This window comes from Syngnathus scovelli, chromosome 14 (assembly GCF_024217435.2).
Source record: "Syngnathus scovelli strain Florida chromosome 14, RoL_Ssco_1.2, whole genome shotgun sequence".
NCBI lineage: Eukaryota > Metazoa > Chordata > Actinopteri > Syngnathiformes > Syngnathidae > Syngnathus > Syngnathus scovelli.
Window position 1 is genome coordinate 1030121 of NC_090860.1, and position 7803 is coordinate 1037923.

Below are 7803 nucleotides of genomic sequence, written 5' to 3' on the forward strand. Positions count from 1 at the left end.
GGACAGGTACAAGTCTTGGATAGATGGGAGGTTGATTCCAATTATCTTTTCTGCAGTCCTTATTGTCCGTTGCAGTCTGTGCTTGTCTTGTTTGGAGGCCGATCCAAACCAGACAGTGATGGAGGTGCAGAGGACAGACTGGATGATGGCAGTGTAGAAGGTCTTCAGCAGCTCCCGTGGCAGGTTGAACTTCTTGAGCTGTCTCAGGAAGTACAGCCTCTGCTGGGCCTTCTTCCGGACAGAGTCTATGTGGCCGGTCCATTTCATTAACTATCACACGCCTCTGATAACGTATCATTGCATTATCCATCAAGAAGCTTTGTGTGGGAAGATGCTGGGGATGGAGGACATTGTGACCACAGTCATGAAAACAGTGAACTTCATTCGGGCGCGTGGCCTGAATCACCGTCAGTTCCAGCAGTTTTTGCTGGAGATGGGCTCAGAACACAGGGATGTGCTGTACCATACAGAAGTGCGGTGGCTGAGCAGGAGCAAAGTCATCAAGCGATTTTTTGAGCTCAGGGAAGACATTGCTCTTTTTATGAGGAGTAAAGGAAAACTCATGTCTGAACTATCAGATCCAAAGTGGATGTGTGACTTTGCTGTGTTGTGTGACATAACCGACCATCTCGCCCAGCTGAATCAGAAGCTGCAGGGACACAAACAAGTCATTACGCAGATGTCCGACAAGGTCACGGCTTTCCAGCGTAAATTGGACTTATGGATGTGGCAAGTGAAACAGGACAATCTTGTCCACGTTCCTGTTTGTCAGAGTATGTCAGCCTCATTTCCCAAGACTTTTTCAAGTGCTCAGTTGGCTACCAAACTGAGCTGGTTAAAGACTGAGTTTGATCGGCGCTTCTCTGACTTCAGAGCACAACAGTCTGGCTTTGACATCTTTGCCAATCCGTTCACCACCGATGTCTGCACTGCACCCCAGCACCTTCAGATGGTGCTAATTGAGCTTCAAAGCAACAGTGGCCTGAGAGCAAAATTCCAGGATGCTGCAATCAAGGACTTTTACCATCTGCTGCCCCCTGGTTTGATGCCACAGCTTCGACTTCATGCTGCCTGTGTTCTGTCCATGTTTGGGAGCACCTATCTGTGCGAACAGTTTTTTTCCATAATGAATCTGAGCAAAAACAAGCACAGATCATGCCTCACGGATGACAACCTCCATGCTGTGCTACGCATTGCCTCAGCACAGGATCTCAAACCAGACATTGACACACTGGCAACGGGAAAACGGTGTCAGACGTCTGGTCAGAAAACACACAGGTAAGCATTTTTTTTAAAACGTAATTAAAATATAATAAAATGTAATTCAACCAAGAAAAAGAACAGTTAAACATTGTGCAATTTAACGATTGTGCTTGCATTTCTTTTTGTGTTTATCATTTTCAGAACATGATCAATCGATAGTAGAGAGATAATCCACTTGGTGTGTTCAAGGACAGGCAGCATCTCCTCATCAAAGACTAACCGGAAACTTGACCAATATAGTTGTGAACTGAGTCAACCTTTCTTTTGGCATTTTTAGTTGATTACATATTATTTATGTGTAGCTGCTGTTGTAATTATTTAATGTTAGCAGGTCTTATGTGTGTATGCAGACAAATTGTTGTCATCAAACCATCAGTTGGATGCTAGGCTGTGTGCAGCCTTTATTGTAAAATGCTACGTGTCATACATCCATCCATCCATTTTCTGAACCGCTTAGTCCCCACGGGGGTCGCGGGCGTGCTGGAGCCTATCCCAGCCGTCATCGGGCAGTAGGCGGGGGACACCCTGAACCGGTTGCCAGCCAATCGCAGGGCACACAGAGACAAACAACCATTCGCACTCGCACTCACACCTAGGGACAATTTGGAGTGATCAATCGGCCTACCAAGCATGTTTTAGGGATGTGGGAGGAAACCGGAGTGCCCGGATAAAACCCACGCGGGCTCGGGGGAGAACATGCAAACTCCGCACAGGGAGGGCCGGAGGTGGAATCGAACCCGCACCCTCCTAACTGTGAGGCGGACGTGCTACCCAGTGCGCCACCGAGCCGCCTACGTGTCATACAGTTTTATGTTATTTTTCTTCATTCACTTGGACAGTTTGATCCTTCATTAATGGATTTATGTGGGTTTTCATAAGCTGACAACATTTAAAAGGATTTATGTAAGAGCAACAAGCAAACATGTTTTCTATGCAACTGTAATTGTCACTTGAATAAGTTATAATAAATAATGAGTTATTTAACAATAAGGACTAGTTACATTTATTTTTCATTACATTCGATTACATTTAGTTACATTTGTAAGTTACATCTGGCCCTTTGAGGACAGCCATTATGCTGATGTGGCCCTCGGTGAAAATGAGTTTGACACCCCTGGTTTAAAGCCTTCTACACAGCCAATGTGACGTACGAAGAATACGATGCCGTGACCGCCAGAAACAACTGCGATATCAGCCTGTATCTGCTACCTGAACCCGCTACCAAAAGCAGAAGGAAACTGTCATCTTCCGCCAAAGACTGTGAACCTGAGCCGCTAGCCAACGGCAAGGTCCTGGGAATTGCGGATCATGACTCTCTGACAGTGAATGCTCAACGGAGAGCAATGGCGGGCATTTCAGACAGCCCCAATAGGCAAACAATACCGCAAGCTAACACAGTTATGGAACTGAAGGAATGCTATACGAAATATATAAAGCCATGTCACGTAGCCCTTACAAAGTTAAAAGAGCTGACCATAAATGACAGCCTACTTGTCGAGAATGGCGACTCTGGCAAAAGGGTGGAAAAGGCACGACCCAGATATACAACACACTAAGGACGACGGAAAGCCAATTACCAGGATGGGAATAGGTTTTTGACCGGAGAGCTCATATGGGGGAAGATAGAGGGCTTCTCTTGGTGGCCCGGCTTGGTGATTCCTTGGAAAACTAAAATTTCACCTCCAGGTGTACGGAGGGTTGAATGGTTAGGTGATGGAACCCTCTCAAAGATCCCAACGGAAGCTTTGATGCCTTTTCGGAATTTCATCCAATGTTTCTGCAAAAATTCATTTGCCAGCCTGCCCACTTACAAGGCCGCCATCTTCCAAGTCATAGAGCTGGCAAGTGAACGCTCTGAGAAGTCCTTTGAAGAAGGAGATGAAGAAAAAGAAATGAATCTGATGCTGGACTGGGCAGTGAAAGGATTTCTACTATCAGGGCCGCAGGGATTTGTGCCACCTGCCATTCACGAAGCTGGCCAATTGTCCAATTCGGATTCGACTGAGTCTGACTACCAGCCGTCTGTGAAAAGGAAACATGCTTTTAAGAGTCGGGCAAGCACCTGCAACTACAGCTTCACAAGAGACACTTTAATTGAGAGGCTTAGAGACAAAGGCACAAAAATCGAAGATTGTTGTTTGGCTTGCGGGTCGCCTGACGTGGTCGTGCAACACCCATTGCTTGAAGGCGGTCTTTGTTTCAAATGCGAAGAAAACTTTACAGAAATACTGTATCGCTACGATGAAGATGGCTATCAGTCGTACTGCACCGTTTGCTGTGGCGGAACAGAATTCCTTCTTTGTGGTAACGCCAGCTGTTGCAAATGTTTCTGTAAGAAGTGTGTGGAGATCCTGGTGGGAACCTTTCGTGACCTGAAAGATATTGATCCATGGAGCTGCTACATTTGCCGCCCAACGCAGTGCGAGGGAAAGCTCAAACTCAGGCCAGACAGGAGTGTTAAGGTCCAAGACTTCTTTGCCAACAACAATGCCATGGAGTTTGAGCCTCACAGAGTTTACCCGGCCATTGCCGCAAGCCCTTGAAGGTTCTGTCGCTCTTTGACGGCATCGCAACAGGATACCTGGTGCTCAAAGACCTTGGCTTCAAGGTGGGACGCTACATTGCATCAGAGATTTGTGAGGATTCCATCGCGGTGGGTATGATCAAGCACGCTGGCAAGATTGAATATGTCAACGACGTCCGCACCATCACAAGGAAACACCTTGCTGAATGGGGCCCTTTTGACCTGCTGATTGGAGGAAGTCCTAGCAACGACCTTTCCATGGGCAAATATCCTACGGAAAGGATTGTTTGAGGGCACCGGAAGACTCTTCTTGGAATTCTACCGCATTTTGACGTTGCTGAAGCCGAAGGAGGGTGACGACCGGCCTTTTTTCTGGCTCTTTGAAAATGTGGTGTTCGTGTCCAGCAGAGACAAGACGGACATCTGCAGATTCCTGGAGTGCATTCCAATTATCATCGATGCCGTGACTGTCAGCCCTGCACATTCAGCTTGCTACTTCTGGGGAAACCTCCTAGGTATGAATTGGCCGGCGGCCCCATCCCTGGATTAAAAAGTGAATCTTCAGGATTGTTTAGAAGTTGGCCGTGCAGCAAAGCTGGACAAGGTGTGAACCATCACAAGAAAAACTCCATGGTTCAAGGGAAATTGGGACTTCCTGTCATCATGAAAGGCGTCATCATGTGGTGTACCCAAATGGAGCAGATTTTTGGTTTCCCCAAACACTACACGGATGTGAAGAACATGGGCCGCCTGCAGCGCCAGAGGGTCCCGGGGCGTTCCTAGAGCGTCGCCGTCATTTGCAACCTGATAGCGCCACTCAAGGATTATTTCGAATGTGAATCGCACCAGCCAAGTCTGTAAGGCCGTAGATGCATGAATACCGTTTCTGGACTAAAAACCGCACCTGAATAAAACCCACGCCAGATAAAATTAGGGGAAAGTCTGGATAATAAGCTGGAGGTGTTTTAATGTCTTATTTCCATATATATGCACAAATCATACAGAATGATCAAAGTCATGAAAAATCCATCGAAATAAACTGGACTATAAAATGCAGGGTTCAAAGCTTGTGCAAAAAGTAGCAGTATATAGTCCAGAAACTACAATTCCTTTATGCATGAGCATGAGAGCTCTTCCCGGAACACCAAATGTTTGCCACTGTATATTGGTGTCCTCCCACAAGTCAAAAAACGTGTGTAAATTGGCCTTGGGTGAGAATGTGTTTTCAACGTGCTTTGCAATTGGCTGCCCACTGGTCCAGGGTGTTCTCTGCCACTTGCAACCCTACTAAAGAAAAAAGATAAATTGATGTACTTTTTGAAAATAAATGTTTTAATGTCATAACATATGGTTACGTTGGTTAAAGGGAAGTGTGTAGTAACAAAAATATCAGTTTTTTATTCAATTGCAAAGCTGCCGTCATGGTCTGCCTGTAGTACTTTCCAATCAGAAACGGAAGGCGTGACAGTGAGCTGTCGACCATCTGTCCGGTGTGCCCGCAATGTGTGCAACGTAAGTCACACTTTCTGTTTCACATTGGTTGTTTACTAGCGGAAAAATAGGACAAACATGTTTTGGTTTTTTTGCCTTTTTAAACTCCCAATTTAAATGGTGCCACACTCTACTGTATGATGTCACAAACAGGACAGCAGACCTTCTTCCGAAATCTCGCAGAGAAGGATTCATAGCTGTGTATTGATCTTTCTGGCATACATGAAATATTTAAACTGTGAAGGCTGCCTCTTGGTAATAACTGTTAGCATAGCAAGCATTAAAGATAAAAAAACTGGGACTAAATCTAACAGTTGTATTCATTAGAGACACCCCTCCGTATTCCAATAGCATCAATATAAAGAGGACTACCATAACATGGGTCACTAAGAGCCCTTGAAACTCTCTTCAACAAATGGTTTGAACCCGATGCAAACATTGACAACAATTGACAACAATTTCCTTGGCCCCCACTTCATAAGTCTTTATTGGTGATAGCAATGAAACCAGGATACGGTATGCTAACGTGACATATACACAAACGAGGAGCTGAGAACAGGCCTGACGTAACATTCAGAGTTATTCAAATAACTATTACATAAATAACACGTTTATCAAACCATCGGTGTCACTCCAATTCATGAAGCTAAGCAAAGTTACAAGCTACAACACAGCTATAAGCTACGCCGAAAGCTGCAAGCTACAAGCCGCAAAGCTACAGAACAGAAAACAACATCAGCAGACAGCAGAGGGCGTGACTCACCTGTCAAATCTGACAGGTGAGCCACGCCTTCATCCATCAGTTGATAAAGACGCGTCACAACCACACGTGGCACTCTGATGAAGGCGGAAGAACCCGCCGAAACATGTCAGGTAATGCACCTAAAATAATTTGTTTGATATAAAAGAACTCTACCACTAGGCCACTGAACTGGAGCTTTTGTATTGTTTTTAGTTTATATAAACTTTTAGCTTTTTTAAAAAAATTTCTTAGCAGAAGCACTGATTTTTAATTTCGTTGTACATGTGTCAATGACAATAAAGATCTATCTATCTATCCGTGTAACTAATGAAGTTCTGACGCTATGCCCAGTTTTTGTTTTTTTGACTCTACCACGCATAAAAGCGGGTGGAGACTCTAAACTGCCCTAATTACAGCAAACCTGAAGACAGAGGTAAGTGGTTTCTCAGGTATCACCCCTCCAACTTGAAATTTTATTTTCGATAAACATCTTCGATAAACACTGAGGCATGTGCCTAGTTCATTTATTAATTTATTATTTTAACCTGGACTGATGTGTTGGTGTGCAAATTATTTCCAAACTGGGTGGAAGTTGATCAAGTATTCTAAGATCCTCTCTTTTTATTTACGATACTCGGAAAAAATATTGTCCTGTTGTCAAAATGGTCTTTTTCTGAGGTACATTCTGATGAATTTGGTATGAATTAACTCCATCAGATGCATGAAAGTGAAAACAAGTTGTTAAACAAGCATAGACACTTTTAAATCTGCTATATTGTTTTACCCGTGAAAATTAATGCTGTGTCATAAGAAGGCTGTTCAAAGTCTGCAAGCAAGGCTTTTGCATGAGGAAAATTGGCTGTCCGCGTGTGCACAATGGGACAAAATGGCCATACCCATGTGCTTGCAATTTGAGTTAACGAGGAATGACATTGCTGGTTTAAAGTTAAAGTCGATACACAAACAAACAAGGGATAATTAGTAAAATCACATGTGTTAGGTTACGGATTCTATTTATTGATCTGACTCCAAATTGCGATCAACACTTTACACATAAATTGCTATGTCCTAATCCACACACTGGCGCACCTAACAATTTTGCGAGTTCGTTCTGTCAAAGAGAAGACCAGTAGATCAATTAGACCAAATTTACCAATTATTTATTCCTGACTAATACAGGCCTGGGTCCCGGGTCCCTCACACTAAAACTCGTGCGTTTTTGTGACCACCAAAGACGACACATTCTTCCGGGTTGCCCAGTTTTAAAGAAACACAATATGAATATTAAAGCATGCAAAATATTGTGAGATGATTGGTGGATGGCCATCTCCTCCCCGTGTCGGTGCTATCGCGGAGGTCAGGTGGTTGGAATTTCCCGCGAAGTCCGAGACACATAGACGTGCTGTTGTTCTCATTCCCGACCTTGAGATGTTCTCCCGTCCGGTACTCCCTGTCTGGGCCTATACACAACACTTCCAAGAAAACAAGTTCATGCAGTTTGCCTGCACATTCTTCGCCCCCCACCAATCCACACGTGCACTCTAATACTAGATATTAATATGATTATAAGTTTAACACAACCTTAAAAAATATGTTTGCAAACTCCCAAAAGCACATTTCCCTTTACATGTTACAAAAACAAGCAACATTTAATGTTGCTTTGGCTGCTTTCGGTCATCCTTTTTGCAATTAGTTCGAGTGAAGGCTAAAAATGCTTCACCTTGTCCCCAAATGCAGCAGTGGGATATGCATGTGCCAGATTGCGAAGTACTTTGCACATTTT

The 7803-nt window shown here is 44.2% G+C and overlaps 1 pseudogene; it reads left to right on the top strand.

The window, feature by feature from the left end:
* Nucleotides 1-331: 331 nt before the first annotated feature.
* LOC125981360 (DNA (cytosine-5)-methyltransferase 3B pseudogene) lies at nucleotides 332-5128 on the top strand (annotated as a pseudogene).
* Nucleotides 5129-7803: the final 2675 nt, after the last annotated feature.